Source organism: Helianthus annuus, chromosome 8 (assembly GCF_002127325.2).
Source record: "Helianthus annuus cultivar XRQ/B chromosome 8, HanXRQr2.0-SUNRISE, whole genome shotgun sequence".
Taxonomy (NCBI): domain Eukaryota; kingdom Viridiplantae; phylum Streptophyta; class Magnoliopsida; order Asterales; family Asteraceae; genus Helianthus; species Helianthus annuus.
The window spans coordinates 139,933,125-139,951,605 of NC_035440.2; the positions used below are offsets into that span (position 1 = coordinate 139,933,125).

At 35.6% G+C, this 18,481-nt stretch overlaps 1 long non-coding RNA gene across 1 annotated transcript; it reads right to left on the reverse strand.

Moving 5' to 3' along the window:
* Nucleotides 1–3,645: 3,645 nt before the first annotated feature.
* Nucleotides 3,646–3,968, reverse strand: LOC110871429. Its single transcript, XR_002553726.1, has 3 exons — nt 3,903–3,968; nt 3,760–3,828; nt 3,646–3,672 (listed from the first exon to the last, which is right to left on the reverse strand). It is a non-coding gene; the product is annotated as an uncharacterized LOC110871429 (long non-coding RNA).
* Between the last annotated feature and the right edge of the window lie 14,513 nt (nt 3,969–18,481).

The following is an 18,481-nucleotide window of genomic DNA, read 5'->3' on the forward strand; positions in this document are numbered from 1 at the left end:
GAAAAATTATTGATATGAATTATTGAAATCAATTATTGAACTGAATTATTTGATTTCATTTATTGAAACACACTGTGCGAAAATAAAAATAATTATTAATAAAGAGTGCGAAATAAATAGCTACAGTTGATAAATACCTTAAGGTTTGCGAAGTCTCGAATTTAAACATGCGAAATTATATATTAAACTTCATTGTGTGCGAAATGTCTATTTTAAAACATGCGAAATTATACAACGGATCCATTCTTAACTACCTGGATTATGTTAAAACATCACATGCGATATATCAAAACAACACATGCGATATAGTAACCCAATAAGTAAAACCAGAAACAACTTATCTTCAACCCTCATTACAATCTAATAAAATAAAAAAAGCTTCAAATCAAATAAAACCCAGAGCTTAACCTAATAAAACTATTGAAGAATCCTAAATGACGAATCAAGCATTTTCAGAAATCGCGGTTCTGTGAGGAATCAATTAAAAACCCTACAAATCGAATTGATACGAAGAATACTTAAATGGGACGGTTACGAAACGAACTCCATATCTGCTTATAGTTGATGGAATTCCATGATTAGCCCTCAGATGTTGGAATAGAATGTCTGATATACCCTTATTTACTTAAATTGAATCAGGACACGTGTATGGCTGTGGGTAGCGCGTACATAATGTACGATAAGGAGATTTGTACCATACTCTTTACCTATATATATATATATATATATATATAGAAAAATTATATCGTACATTACGGCTTAACGTACTTCACGTACAACAATGTGCGTGATTTGTTCTATAACATGCGTGATTAGTGTTTTCAATATGCGTGATTATTGTGTTTCAACATGCGTGATTTTGGATTTTTGAATTATAACGTGCGTGATTTTAAAATGAACGTGCGTAATTACCTTTCGTACGTGATGTACGTTAAGCCATAATGTACGTTAACCTTCCTCTCTCTCTCTATATATATATATATATATATATATATATAGAAAGTATAATGTACTTCAAGGCTTAACCTACATTAACATACATGACAAAAAATATAACGTGCGTTATTATCATAGAACGTGCGTGATTATAATCTCATGCGTGATTATGTGGTCCCATGCGTGATTATGTGGTCCCATGCGTGATTATACCCCTGATCCAACGGTTACCATTGTCTCCTACGTGATGTATGATAAGGCTTTTTGTATGTTAACCTTACTCTATATATATATATATATATATATATATATATATGTATATATATATCACCCTCATCTACCACCTCCATCAACACACCACCTAAAATCCAAATCAACACCTCAAAAAATCCCCAAAACCAAAAAAACCCAAAAAAAACCAATTCCGACCATCAAGTCTCCAGCCACCACCACCTCCACCGTCGTAAATACACTGAGCCCCAACTGGAATTGGTGTCATTGTGGCAGATACATTTACAAAGAAAAATATACCAATGAAATTCATTTTTGTTCACTTGTTTATGCTTCGAATTTGTTGGATCTACTGAAATTCATTGATTTTGAGTTCGAAATTAACAGTTACGGTTACTGCTTTTAGTGATTTGAACTTATGTGCAAAACATAGTGACTGATTTTGATAAGTATGTTTAGACGATTTAGATGTTAAACGTTAATTGCATGCCTGATGATCATATGAACTTCTATCATCTTTTAAATTGTTAGAGAGATAAGAGAGAAAGAGAGGGGAGTTTTCAGATTAGAGAGAGAGAAGAAAGAGAGTTTATATATTTTTTATTTTTAAGTTTGGTCCAAAATAGTTCTTGAATAAATTTTCTTTACAAAATAGCTCCTGAAAAGATGAAATAACAAGAATGCCCTATACTTAACCAAAAAATCTAACTGGGTTTGACCTAAAGGATAGAACGTGCAAGATTTTGGAAAATTAAATATAGAACTTGTCAGCTTTTGCCCTAAAAGATACCGCCTGCAAAATGATGTAAAGATAGAGGACAAAACTTGTAATTTACTCATTTTTATATGTAATACGTTTCGGTCTTATTTCTTCGCATTAACACACTGCAATATCAGTGTTGGTGGTCGCTAGCGATGGTGTGGCATTGATGTTATTTGACCTAGTTTTGCGCTCCTGCCGCAACGTGAGGGTGCTTAATTCTTTTTTTTATTTTTTTTATAAAACGGAATGATTAAAGTACAAATATGAAATACACTACTACAAAAATTATTTCTTTGAGCGTTCAAAACATTGATTTTGAGCAGTATTCAGTAGATTTAGGAATGCCCAAACAATAGTGGCTGGAAAAAAACAAAGGACTCATTTTGAGCGTTTATTAACTCGCCCATATTGTACATAAAACCCCTAAAAAGAGCCCTAAGAAGCCTGCTCAAAACTGCCCAAAATAACATGGAAACGCCCAAAAATACCTTCCATATATCCCAAACATGTTTGATAGCGGACATACCTTACAAAAATTGTTCAAACACGATACTATTTCTTGGTGGTATCATTAAACACTTCTCTGAAAAACAGAGTCATGATGTTCTTAACCAACTCATCGATTTCCGCTTCAGTGGCATCTCTTGTGTCGTTCCAAATCTGAAAAAAACAAGTAAACAAAATGAGATTGATTCAAACATGTAGAATTGATTCAAAATATGTAAATTAAATACAACACTTACCTTTTTCAGAAAATCATATTGCTTTTCGAGAAAAAAGTTGAACATGTTTCTTATTACCAAATATCCACACTCCCAAGAGCCATGTTGTTGCATACACTACATTGAATCAAACGAAAATGCATTAATAAAATAATCTTTTAATTTTATAAAATACAAAATATATATGGATAACATACCTTTGCCATCTTCCATGTAAATTGACTTCCAAAGGTAGTTTCAATTGCTTTTGTTAGAGGATAATGATTTTTATTCTTTTCGGCTCTAATCCACACTGAATCCAAAATCCAACCTTTCCGGTCCGAAGGGGACACAATAAACAACACCCAATGACCACTTCAAAAATGTAATTAAGCTATAGTCATTATAAAAGATCAATAATAAAATTAAAAAAATAAATATAACACGTTAAAATACAATAATATACATTACCCATAGAAAAATGGAGCGAGAAAATATTTTTGTCCTTGTGAAGTTTGTAGACCTCGACTAAGTGTTCTTTAACACTTGCTAGATTTTTCTCACATTCTTTCCCAGTGATGTATTAGGTATTGAAGTAGGCAACACGAGTTTTTCCTTTTGCGTTCTCTTTTTTTGATCGCATGTGATTATATAAAAACCTAATCTCAAGAAAATAAACAAAATAATACTTAACCATATTTAAAAATAAAATATAGATGTCAGAGATGATGATGATTATAATATAACTTACATTTGACACCAATGTATGAAGCTGGCATCAAGCAATCCGTTTGCTAAAAACTGCAACACCCCCTCATATTCGACGTAGTCATATGAGTGACTGGAATCAGTAGTGGGATACATCCCAGTAGGACACTTAAGTTGAATGCTCATCTCGCCGCCATAATGTTTTCTTAATCGTTCGGCCAATGATTTTATACTTTTAGGGCGCAAATGTTCGATATTCCACAAGGCCTTTTGTATTCTTTTTTGTTGCTTTGACATCGTTGAAGCTTGAGTTTGTTTAACAGGTTCCGAAAACTACATTATTTACAAACAAATTTTCATAAAAATGGTAGTTACATATACGCACACAAACATATATAGCGTATTTGAGTTTTCGATTACCATCATATCCAGTTCTTCTGATCCGTCAACGTCATGTTCAGTTGAAACATCATGCGGGCCAAATAGAAACTACATAATTATAAACATACTATTAGTTGATTGATTTTATTACCTCATCAATCTAAATGTTAATACATGATTACCTCATCGCTAACATTTTCGACCATTGTCATATCAATTTGATGATTTTCATGAATTTGATATTGTTTAGTGATATCCTCAAACTATAAAAGCAAATGAAATTGTTATCATATAAAACAAAAATAATCTACATAATATACTACCCGAACGCGAGTAACCCGACCCGAGACCCAAACAAGACTCCTAACCTCTGGTGAATAACATGTGTTTTCATGAGCTGGTTGTATCATGGTTGGAATATGATGAGCTGCCTCTATGTTTGAAAGCTACAATTTAACAAACATATTAGAAGGTAAGAGTAAAAGAAAGTAATATATAATTCATACATTAAACAACCTTTATTGAAGAAAGTGGCCACTGAATGAAATGACCGATGGCATCACCATAATCTTCAAGTTCCTCGTAGCAGGAAAGTTCAGGAAGCGACGTTTTCTTGTATTCGGGATATATTTCAATTACTTCGATTTTCACATAACCATCAGCCATTGGCCCGTTATGTATAATCCTTGTCGAATTAGGATGAAGATATGCTGTACCAACTATTTTTTCTCTTTTGGAAGGATGTGTGTATAACAACTCACAAAAGGTGGGTTCCTACAAAACAATTTTACATTTTTAAAACAAATATTATATATATAACAATTGGTACATTATTATTGTACAAATATAATTAGCTCAATAGATGGGTATTCATTATTAGATCCACCCGACGCATCACTCGCACAACCTGTAGGGACATTATTTTGACTAGTAGGCACGTTATTTTGACTATCTTGTCTCCCACCTTGAAACAAACCTCCCCGAACCTTCGTGTGTCCTATAATCAAGATATATTTAGAAAATTAATTATATTGTACATCAAATACATAATTTAATAAACCATTCTTTTTTATATTGATGCGGAGGCTTAACGGTTTTACGCCATCCCGTGAGTTGGTATAAATTCAAGTTCACCTACGTTTTACGTCATGAGAGTTACTTGATACTTGATAGACACACATACTACTACAAGTGAATTCCTACACTTCATATGAAATTACCTATGATACTTGAAACCGTACGCAACCGACCTCCACGCTCACGTACTAATAACTTGGTTAGTGGATCCTCTTTCCCAGAAAAATAACTTCCATCATCAATCATTTTTTTTCTCGAAATTGGCCTATAAAATATATATAAACTGTTAAAACATTTTATTATAATATATATATATTATTAGATAAACATACATAACTTACTAGTTTGATTGATTGAGCTCGTGTGCCTTCAGATAGTGAGTATATATTAGTCTTTCGGTTTCTTTTAGCTCTACTCACTGTATACCTTTTCGAGCGTAAATCTTGGATACTTGGAAAATAATAGTTTTAGTCTTGGTATAATTGGAAAATACCACAATACTTTGGCCGGTGGTCCATTTTTCGTAACATCATTATGATATTCACCAGTTTTACTTTTTCTCTTGTACCTAGATTCGTCACATACAACACATTTATGACTGCTCTCATACTCATTTCTATACAAGATGCAATCATTCGGGCATGCATGTATTCTTTCCACTTCCAATCCCATTGGATTCATCATTTTTTTGGCTTGGTAAAATGAAATTGGTAACTCGTTATCTTTCGGAAGTATGTCATGCAAAACAACTAATAGATCTGTGAAACTTGTATCGCTCCATCTGTTTTTTGCTTTCAAGTTAAATAACTTCAACACAGCTTCAAGTTTTGAAATCTCACAATCGCTGTATAATGGTTTTTGTGCATCTTCAATTAGATGTTGTAATTTTATATAATCATCATCGTCGATATCATTCTCTAAATCCTTAAACATGTCATCTAATTTTTTATCATTTAAAGTGTCATCAGTTAAGTCGTCACCATTTAAATCGTCATCATTTAAATCATCAACGTTTAAATTGCCATCATATAAGCGATCTTCATTGTCTATATTAGTCGATGTTGTGGCACCATTGATCCGTGATTCCCCATGCTTTGACCAACAAGTGTAATTAGGCATAAAACCATTTGCAAGCAAATGATACTCTATATCACGAATATTTCAGAATTTTTGAAAAGTTTTACAACTCATACAAGGACACCAAATCTCTTTGGAGCCAACATTCCTCCGATTAGCTTCAGCAACCTTAAGAAAAGTAGAAACGCCTTTCGTATATATTTCGGAAGTACGCACGACGCTACTATTGAACATCCAATATTCTCTACCTTCCATCTGAAAAATTAAAATAATCAAATAAGTGATATGCAATTAAGTATGCAATTAGGCGGTGGATCCTAACCCACTTTTTAAATAATCTATCCCACATGTATATATTTTAACGTGAAAACTATTTAAGAAAAAATTGGCAGCGTTTCCCCTCAACTCCCCAAGTATGCGGATAAACCACAAACCCGAAGGAGTAGGGGAAATACTGCCAATTTTTTCTTAAAAAGTTAACAAGTTAAAATACATACACATCCTAATGAGATAGAATATTTAAAAAGCAGTCCCAAATGGGGACAATCCAAAATTTATCTCTATTAGATAAATATTGGACGGGTATACTATAAAGGGTTATCTTCAATGCACACGTATCATACATATCTATATTAGAAATATTATACACAAAATGTAAAACTAATATTTCTTTTATTATACACAGATATTTAAATAAAAATAGAATATATTATTGATAAAACCAAAATTACATACCTTTAAGTCTTGATAGAATATTGAAGAGAAATGTTTCGAAGTATACGTACAATTTTTATCTTCAAATTAATAGTAACATATAATCAATTAGTGATCATAAAAGAATTCAAGAATGAGTAAATATATAAACGATAATATGATGAAACTCTATATACCTTTGTTAACGAAATCATTGAATTGAATGAACAATAGAATTAAATCAATAAGTTGAAAGAATCAAAGAAAGAAATTGATGGTAAAGCTTTGATGGAGAGGAATCATTAATCGAGAGAGAGATGCATGAATTGAAGTAACTACTTTGAATTTATTAGGGTTTTTTCTATTTATATAACATGCTTTTTTTGAGCCACATTAATTTTCGCCCAAAAAATCTGTTATTTTTGGGCTACACTTACAAGTCTTCGGCCAAATAATTGATTTCTTTGGGCTCCACTGAAGTTCGCCCATATTGTATACTTTTTTAGGCTATTCTTTTGTTTTTTTGGGCAAAAAATTGTTAGGAATATGCAAAAGTAATATTTTGGGTGGTGTTAAGTGATAAAACGCCCAAAATCTAATATTGAAACGCCTAAAATAATGTGTTTTCTAGTAGTGATACCTTAACACGGATTAAACCATCGGTTTGAAATTCCCAATCAAAAATATAATCGTAGTTTCCAACGGATGCAACCATTCTAGCAACCAATGTCACCTTTGGCCTTGATTCCCTTATCTGTTTATTTCAAAAAAAAAAAAAAAAAAAAAAAAAAAAAAAATTAACAATATATAATAATATAAGTATTTATATTTTTTGAAAATAAAACTTTATTAAAACAACCTCCGACCCAAACGGGCAAAAGGCCAAACAAAACAACACCCTGACCCAAACGGGTAAAATATTTATATAACAACAACAACAAATCAACGGCAACAATAATGATAATAGATGATGTTGATAACAAAATTAAAAAAAAAATAGTAACCTATAACAAATAACCTTTGGATGTCATAGTTCATAACCTATAGATGACTAGTAGAGTAATTATGATACTCTACAAAATTACCCTACAAGATCAAAATTATCTTAAAAGATCAAATTTGTAGAGTAATTATGATATTCTACAAGATCAAAACTACCCTACAAAAAATTTTACAAAATTACCCTACAAGATCAAAATTACCTTACAAGAACATTTTACAAAATTACCCTACAAGATCATTTGTAAGGTAATTTTGATAATTACTCTACGAGTAAATAATTACGAAAAATGCCATCGCGTTTTTTACCTTTTCACCATATTCGTACATTTTATATGATAAGGGTATTTGTAGAGGAAGGTTTGTTAACGTACAACATTTCTTAACGTGCGATGTGTACGATACTAAATCACGCATGTTATAAAAATCAAACCCTAATCACGCATGAATAAATCAGAACTCATGCATGTTATAAAAATAATTACACACGTTATAATTTTCTATAGTACGCATGACACGTTAAGGAATATTGTATTTTACACTTTGACTAAATATATATCTATAGGCAATAAAATCATGAAACCATTCGTGAATATTTTTCTGAAATTAGTTATTGTGTTTTATAAAGTGCATACTTGATACTTTTATCTACGTTCATGATTGAAATTAGTGTGTTTGATATTGAGTTTGTAAATAGTTTATTAACTTATTGGGGCCGATAAATCAATAAGTAATTTAGAAAAGCCGTAAATCCTGGCTTTTGAAAATGACTTATTAGCTTTTTTCATTTCCAAACTCATTCCCAAACACCCTCTAAGAGGTGTGTAGGAACTCTCTTTCGAAGAGAATACTAATAAATCATAATAAAATAAACTATGATTTTAAAAAGAAATATGATTATATACAAATTATTTGTATCATTGTGGAATAGCAACTTTCTAAAAGTGGGTAAATCTATATTTTTCTTTGAATATTTAACATTTTACATTTAACATTTGTATAAGTAAGACGTTGTAACTTTCTATATTATGTCATGTTTCTCTTGATCACTCGATTTCATAGGCTAAGGCCTTCCAATGAAAGTTCACCATCATGTAGCAAAGCCACAAATTCTACAAATGGGAAGAACCGATATTTATAGATTAATTACAACTTTAGTAACACGAATAAGCTTTATTTAATTTATGTGTTATCATCTAAAATTATAAATGTTTATACTAAATAAAAAATGACTAAACATCAGCCGGCACGAATCATGAAAACAACTGGTGTTTTTAAAACACTAAAAAGAATTTTAATATTGTTTAAATGCCAATTTTATAATTCTATTAAAAGTATGTATTATTTAGGTGTATTGATAATATGATGTGTCTAGGTTAGATATAAAAATATGCAGGGGGATGAATGAAGGTGGGTCAATGGAAAAGTCGATGGAAAGTCGACATCAAATATGGGTTCAAAATCAATTCTTAATTCACATCAATACTTTCCAATATGAATATGAATATTCGTCTGGTTCTATCTTAATCAAATAATGGTTTTATTATTTTATCAAATTCAATCTGTTTTGTATGTATGTATTGTTGTAAATTGTGCTTAAATGGTTGTAACATAATCACATAATGGTTTCATTATCTTACCAAATTCAATTGGTTTGATCCATTCAAAGTTGTGTTGTTTTATTTGTAGATTATTATTATTTATAATAATCTAATTAATTTAGCCAAAATCTTGTATAAATATAATTTGCAACATATTGATGCAATGGTTGTTGTAATGTATGCATTATGGTTTGTATAGTAGTAATGATATATAATATAGATAGATGTCGATGAACTTGTCAAACATGAAAAGACAGACGCGGATTCATCATAACACGCGAGCACTAGATCAACTTAGATAATGAATTTCCCTTTTCGGTCCATTTTTTACGGAGCATGTCATCCTTATCTTATATTTTCCGTATTTAAATTTAAAGTATAGGCTTTTCTTTATAATTCCAAAATAATTTAATATTATTATTTTATTTCTTTTAGGTTTGTAATGCCAAAATAACAAATTACAAACAAGTGGCAGGTAAACGGGCAACAAGCTGCGTCGCAACCCCATTTTGAATTGCAAAATCGATCCTACTATTTGTGTGGGATTAGGATCCTTGCCCTGATTGCCATCCCACGTGCGCTTGTTGTCTCTTGAAGTGTCATTAGTAGCACTGATTTGTTTGGGTAGCTTGCCCTGTTCCACAGCTTTATCAGTGAGGCGGTGTGCTAGACGGATAACTTGTTGGGTCGTGGGGAGATTAGCTAAAGTCACCAAATTTTGAATTTCGGGAACCAGACCTTTGATATAAAGCTCGATTCTTTTGTAAGGAGGCTGAGACATGTTGGGATACAGAGCAGCAAAGTCGTTGGATCATTTGGTGCACACCTCAATTTCAGATCCCACCATTTTCAATTCGTAGTACTCGGTCTCGAGCTTATGGATGTCATCCCCGTGACAGTATTCTTCCTTGATCAAGTTCTTGAAATCATTCCAAGGAGTGGCATTGGCACCCGCCAATCCGAGCATCTGAACCTGCGCATTCCACCAAGAAAACGCGTTTCCTTCAAGCGTACAAGTAGCAAACTTCACCCAATTGGTAGCAAGACATTCACACACAACGAACACAGATTCGTCCTTCTCTATCCAGTGCAGAAGGCCTATGGTTCCTTCAGTGCCAGTGAAAGTGAGACGTTTGCAATCCATAAAAGTCTTGAAAGTGCAAACGCGAGGTTGAGTGGGTGCAAGTTGACCTGTCGCGTAAAATGAAGCGAACCAGGTTAAGAATGATAAGGCGATACGAGAGTAGGATCTAAACATCCTAAAATGACAACTCTACCTCTGGGATGGGCTGCCAAAGCCTCAGCCACGACATTTATCAGGTTTGTCAACTGATCCTGAGTCATATTAATGTTGCCCCTTCCGCGTCCATTCCTTGTCTTCATATCCAGAAAACACAGTATGAGAATGACGTCGTAGTGTTGTAAGAATAATAGAAGGAAGTTTGACAATTGCACACACAAGTGTACACACACATATATATACATATATATAGCTAAGTATACTAGTACATATATCTTCCTAATATGCACCAAATACGTAACAAGTAAACACATGCCCGAGCCATGAAGTCTAGGGTATTGAGCCTTGCACTTGGAGTGTAGTGCCGTTGCGAGTTGCTTGGTACAAAACGGTTATAGTCAGGTTTTTCTCAAAAAGACCTTTCTTTTTAAAACCGAGTTCACTATAACCAATGGCTCTGATACCAATCTGTCACACCCTCAATTTCCATATGCGGAGTACTACCGCGAGGCGTGCGACTGACAAGGATCAAGCCACCAATCATATTGAACCACATAATAATAAAACAATTTTCATCACCACCAATACAATTAGTGACTAATAATGTCCAAGTCCAAAGTTTAAGTTTAAAACAACGTTTAAAGATAACAGCGAAAACATAAGTTAAACGGTTCAAACAAAAGTTCAAAAGTTCATAATTGTTAAAACCCAACACGGGTTAATGCGACCACTACACTCCCCGCTGCAAACTCCTGCTATCACTGAGTATTTGCAAAGCATGTAGTAGGGTATCAACATAAAGTTGACGAGTTCACGAGTTGTCCACTTTTAATTCCATAAAACTTGTGTTTGTGTTAAGTTACTCATTTATACCATGCCATAGGGAGCTACCCCATATTTAAGTTACTAAACTGTGTAATACCGAATACTTAGCAACCTGTTGTTTCGTTGTTGCCCCGTTTGTCAATGTCTATCATCATTGACAGTTTGCAAAGGTCTATTAGTTCACGACTGATCCTATCCAGGCACGGTGTGAGGTTGGTGAAACCTAAATAGCGCTATCAACTAATAACCCGTTCGCCAGGCCCTGACGACTAATCGGTATAGAAAGTAGGGACTTCATGATAGAGTTTCGTTTAGTACACTTGTTGCATCTAATATAAATAGTAATTAACCGTATTCCAACCAGGAATAGTATGCAATCCCAAACCTGGGAAAGTGTCGTCTGTTTTGTTTTCCCAACCACCGGGAACACATGCTTTTAGTAAAGTGTGTGAACTCACCTTGGTTTGCTCGGCAGATTGTTTACTTGTGTTAAAGTTTGGTCAACCACGTCCTATTATGGTTACCAGTACTAGTCAGGTTGGTTATGCAAGTAGTTCACATATTTGTTCACATAACTACCAGGTAGCATTCAAGATATCACATACAACACAAGTATTCATACGACCCTCATAGACAAACAGTAACCTAGATAACCGATATATAAACAGTTTGTAGTCCAATAATACATCACAGTAGTGTGCGGTCCAAAACTAAGTGTGCGGTCTAGTAATATGGGCCCAGTTATAAGTGTGCGGTTCGATTATGTAACACCCCGTGTTTCGAAAGTCAAAGTACAAGTCAAAGTCAAAGTCAAAGGAAGAAAAGATTGCTAATTGCGATCTGTCACTCCTTACTTAACTATGGATTGTATGTGACAACCCTCACTAAACCAGGCTTCCGTACGACTTAATTAATAATATTTACTGCTTAATTACTGTGCTTACTTGAATTTATGGATAGACTGCTACTTGACTGTTGATACTTGTACATATCTGCATCATACCTTACATACTGTCGCTACATTATTTTCATGATGCACAAAAGCACAGTAGCACTATGAACGGATAACCTATTGAACATGCTGATAAGCCAGCATCAGGCAGACACTGCCTCTAAGGGCCTGTATGAGCCAGAAATATTTAACTACACCCATAGTGAGTGTAGGGATACAAGGGTTGTATAACTGCGTCTCTAGGAATAAGATATAATGATTGGATGTGCCTAAAACGTACTCTAAGCACAAAATACAGCACTTTACTTAACATACCAGCTTCTAGCTAACTAATAAAGTGCCAAAACATGAGGAAATATTCCTGACACTTTTGGAAATAAATTGTGTCACTAAAAATATCATTTACGACGCTTAAAAGAATACTTAAGCACTTTAACGGATTACAATCCAACCGAACAACCGGACTATACCCGGAACATAAAAATATTGCCAGAAATATCATTAGTCTTTTTCTGAGCCAGTTAGGGTCCCTGATTACCCTAACACCCGTGATATAACGCAACACTTAACTAACGGAGTTAAACCCTAAAGTTAACCTACTTAACGTAACTAAGCTCCAACTACACACTTGAAATCGAACCAAGTGACCCCCCCACCTTGGGCCGGTTTGGTCCTCTTGTAACTAGCTAGTACACATTTGATTATTAAATTAAGTTATGTCTAATATCTAGTAGACATAAAAACCATTGGATTTGGAACATGAGTTTGTCTATAAATACATGAGCTTAACACATAAGATTTCTCACACTACAAATCACCAACACAACTCTCTCTCTTGCCCCTCCCTACTCTCGGCCGAACACTCCCATAGCCACCCACCCATTGTCGAGTTTTGATCTCTTCATTCCAAGCATATACAAGCCTTATGGGTCACGTATTAGGAGCTTTGGAGCAAACGGAAGTGGAAGGACCTCATTACTTCGCTTTTATCCACCTCATTTTCGCCTAGAATCTTCCCTAGCCCCGAGCTAGAGGTATAATGTTTAAAACTCACTCTCGAACATATCTAAGGTGGTTAATATGATTTATAACGGTTAAAATGCGGAAACCCATCTTTTGAATCTTTAAAGTTTACTAAAAACTTGAATTTTGTTGGATAAAAGATCATAACTTGTGTAAAAGTTGTAGTGTTTAAATATGATGATTATTGAGGCCCGATCTACGATGTGGTGGCTCGGATCATCGTTTAACCCGACTTTGTTAAGATCATAGATCTTGACATAAGCTTGTTTCTATCGGTACAAGGGTTAAAAGGTGAAACTCTACCACACGGAAGATATGAACTTGTGTAAAAGTATTTTGACTTGTAAAATAGTATTTAAAACTAGCGGATCTACGCATGTACAAGTGGTATATTCGTAGAACCAAGTGTCGAGAAAATCATGTTTTATAAAAGTCGGATGACATACTAACAAATGTGATTTTACAAACCACAAGTGTATAAACACTTGTGAAATAAGAAGTTTTCGACAAAATATCAATCTTTGAGAAAGATGACGGGAAGTTGTAAAGAATGATTTATTCTAAAAACGGGGTTTTTACAAGATTAAACTATTTCATACAAAGATCCACCAAATATAAGGGGATCTACACAATAGTTTTCGGAAAAACTACAAGTTCATGTAATAATGCGATTTACATACTAGTCGGCAAGTTTGATGTGTTGAAAACTAGTTTAATGCGTTGGAAATTGTTTGATTGAATCAAAAGGTTGTTGAAGTGATTTTTGTAAAAGAAAATGATACGCTTGAAAGCGTGGCCACCTCCAGTTACAGGGGAAACTCTGGCGAAATTTTTCTAAAATCTAACACTTAGAATTATTTACAAGTGTTAGAACTATTTTTTGATATATTTTCAAATATATTTCGCCATGACTTTATTTATTAAATAATCGGAGGTGGGATTTTCACAAAAACTAAACGTGATAAATATTTATTCGATAAATATATTTTTCACCACACTGTTTATGATTATTTTGTGAAAATATATAAATATTATTTTTAGAGTAAAAATAATATTTACAAACGTTGACGAATCCCAAAATAATACAAACGCTTACACGACAAACATATAAGCTACAACGGTAATTACTATTACCACACGATTACTAAAACGTAACTTACGCATTATACGGAAATATTCATGAACGCGTATTTTGTCAACGTATTATTTTTGGAAGTACTATGTGAAGAGAAAATATAATATTTTTGGGAAAAATATTTATATTTTGGAATAAGAAGTAAAAATATATTAAGTGGGACTTAATGATATAATACAAATACACATGTATTAAATCCCCCATCCTTGGGAAGGAGATTAACTACCAAGTACATGCAAAATATAAACACGAAATAGTTGTCTAACTATTTCCCAAAAATGTAAACTATAAAGCTGAGGCACGGCCATCCGTCTAATAGAATTAGCACATGTAGGTCGTTGCACAGCTGCTTGATTTGGAGTATACTTGGTAGAGACGCACCGCTGTGAGTTCATGTCCCCCTTTTCTCTTAACTGTTTTCAGTTTTCTAAACTGCGGGGGTGAAATACATGTTACTATGTTTACGAATATTTCTTATATGGTATGGTTAGCGTGAGGAGGGTTGTTATTTAGATCATGTGGACTGGGTAGGCGGAAACTTGAGGTCATTAATCCTCAGGGTAGGACCGAGGGGCAGGAGCGATAGATCTATTTGGGTGTAGCGAGCCCAGTCCCAGGCCCAGCGTAACGGACCTCGGGATGACTTTGTACCCGGCGCATAAATCTGCTAGGTTTGAGCCTTCCTACTTGCATTTCACACATATCAATGGCCTTGCAAACCATTGGTGATCTCTTTTTCCTTATTTGCTACTTACCAGGATTTTATACTTACAAAGGTTTTTACTTACTCACTACACATGAACTTGCTCAACAATTTTGTTGATTTTTCCAACTTACATGTATTTCAGGAAATTAAGGATCTGGCATGGTATGATACGTTTTCATGCTGCGTATGAGAAATAAGGTCATCCAAGTTTAGGGGTCGTGGCTCTTGCCTGGACGAGCCACCGCTCTTAAACTACGTCTGCTTTATGTTTGTGATTCTGAACAATGTTTTTATGAATTAGGTTGTAACTTCCGTTGCATGTGTTGGTACTTTAAAACAATGTTGTGGTACTTTTATTTTGAAACTTAATCAATGGATGATCTTGGTTTTACTTTCATATAGCTTTGTTATGATTAAGCTATGGTATTAAGAAGTCACACCAAATTAACCACGCTTCCGCAAAGCCAGGGTGTGACAGCTTGGTATCAGAGCTCTGATCATAGCGAACTAGGATTCCTCCTCGAGTCTAGACTATGATCACTAGGGCTCTCACGAAAACATTTTTACTGCATACCACTTAAGTCCAGATCCAAAACGTTTTTACAAACAAATGTTGAGAACATTTTATTTATTATTTTTAGGCTCAGTCTTGGAGGCTGAGGCTCGGCCTTGGAGGCCGAGGCTCGATCTTAGAGATCGAGGTAGATGTTTATTATTTTTAGGCTCAGTCTTGGAGGCTGAGGCTCGGTCTTGGAGGCCGAGGCTCGATCTGAGAGATCGAGGTAGATGGCTAGTTGGACTAGGGAGAATAGGCTCAGTCTTGGAGGCTGAGGCTCGGTCATGGGGACCGAGGCTCGACCTAAGAGGTCGAGGTAGATGATAGAGCAGTCTTAGAGACGGGGAGAATTTGGAATGTCAGTCTAGGAGACTAGGAGGCTAGTGGGACTAGGAGAATTATGCGATTTCTTACTTGATAACTTATGTGATTATTTGATTGTATGATTGACTGTTGGTGCATATTTGTGCTTATGGCCTCGCCCTGCACCGGCGATTCAGACACCACTGGACCTAGACCTGTAGTATCAGATGACCTAACATCTTCAGAGCACGAGGTGCACATGTCGGACGTTTCTAGCACGAACGAGGACGACTTCCAGCCCTTCGCACTGGTGAGCCTGCAGATGGCCCTCTCGTTGAGTACCTACCATTATTGGAGATTCCTACGTACGATTTACTTCTTGACGCCGAGGCTGATGGCGATATTGATCTGATTGATGATGATCTCCTAGAGTATAAGATCCAGGACACGGCCCTTCTTCCTGCTGGTGATCTTCTGATGATTGCAGATGCTCCCACTGAGGAGTCACCTGTCCACTCTCCGGTCCCAAACTCCATTGAATCTGTGGCCTCTGCACTTTCACACACTCTGAGCGCACAACACTTTACACCTGGATCAGATCCTGACCAGGCATCCTCTGTTGCCCTATTCCTAGTTTTGCGTTCGACCATGATGACGTGGAGGATTCCGATCCTGTCTTTCCCCCAGGATTCGACCCCGATCAAGACATAGAGTTCATACCCATGGATCAGCCTATGGAGGATCCAGTCAACCCAGTAGACCCAGTTGATCCCTATTCGTGCAGATGTACCCACTGTGGATCCTTTGATTAATGATGTACCTATCGATGACTATCCTATTGTTGCTCCGCTATTGGAGGATGAGCATGCTGTTGATGCCCATGTTGATGCCCCTCACATTGCTAATATTCCTGCTGATCCTGTTATTGCCCCTTTTCCTGACCTTGTGCCTGTACAGTCCAATCATGCGCTTCTTGCGGCCCAAGTTAATTCTCGATACGCGCACACCCAAAGTGGGTGGATAAACGATGACAATAGTTACCCACCTTTGGAGTTTCCTGTGACACTCCCTTGTGACTCCTGTTTCAGCCCCTGTTCTAGTTCCTATGGATGCACCTTTGCTTCCCACACTCACCACTGATACTCACCACACCGCTACATGACCGGAGCCTGTACTTGAGCCAGCTAACTACACCATCTAGACAGCTCGATGTTGCGCCTGCTGAACCTACACCTTTACGTGGTCACGACCTTGTTTCTTTTTAGTCGGTCAGACGTCGCACTTCTTATATCTACCTGCATCGGACAGCCCCCCCTCATTTGTGAAGAGGTTCGTTTTCCCCTTGTGAAGATCGATGCCCGTTGCACCATCATGTCTAACACCTTCTATCAGGATATACCCGCACCTAGAAGAGCTTCCCCAGGCCGCACCGCTTGCTACATTCACCACTACAACGTTCGATAAGCCAATTGGATGGTGCCTACAAACGCACTATGTTAACTATAAACCCTTACCATTTCTCGCATTATGAAAAACGCACACAGGATAGGTTGCTCCAGTAACAGCAACTGCAAGTTAAGGATAAGAGTCGCGGAACGTTGAAGCTGAGCTGACACCTCGAAGGGCAACTTCAAATGCATAACATTACATAACTAAAAACATGAGTTAAGTGTCTACATCACAAGACAGCATATTGTCTGAAAACTTTAAGTAAAACACCACGTCCTTCACCAACATGCCTTGATCCGCCACATACATCAGGATCCCTTTTATGCTCTTAACCCCTGATATTCCACCGTCCCCTGGGATTTTTGTTAATCGTTCCTTTTACCATTAAGCGGCAATTCAGTTAACTACTTCGAGGAATATACAAGCTCGCGGAGAAATTCAAGCATGTCGACAGTTTACTACTCTCTTCTCCCCCACCTTAGTTACTAGAAATGTTGATACCTGGATAACGCAGATTGCGTTACGATTGGGTAGAGACCCCAAGATTGTGGAGATTTGAGAGGACCACGTCTGACTATGCAATTTAGATATGCTAATATACTTGATGGGCAAGGGTAGGGAGACCCGATGGCCCTGATAATGTGATACATTTTGTAAGGCAATGAAATTGTAGCCGGAAAACGATGGAAACCAATTGTCATAAAGCATGTGCTAAAACATTATGGCCAATAATCAACAAAAGCTCAGTCACCATGTCATTGTTAAATGTGATCAGTAACGCTTATGCGCGTACTAAAATTTTGATACTACATGTTTACTTGCTGTACTTTTATTCAACGAAACCCTCAAATTACGTACGAACGTTATGATTGTGATGCAATGTGCTTACCCGTATAATGAAAACCTAATCATAAGACGTAATACCAATATAATGGGAATGTGCTATGACTGAGAAACACGTGTTTGTTTGATATACGTTCGGCAAGCATGATCCCAATTACTTGCTTGATGAATTGCGTGATGTGTAATATAATGACTTAAACATGTGAGACACATGTGCTCCAAACAACTATTTATGTTCCCTGAATAGGAGAGACCTGACTAACATGAACTTCTTCCTAGAAG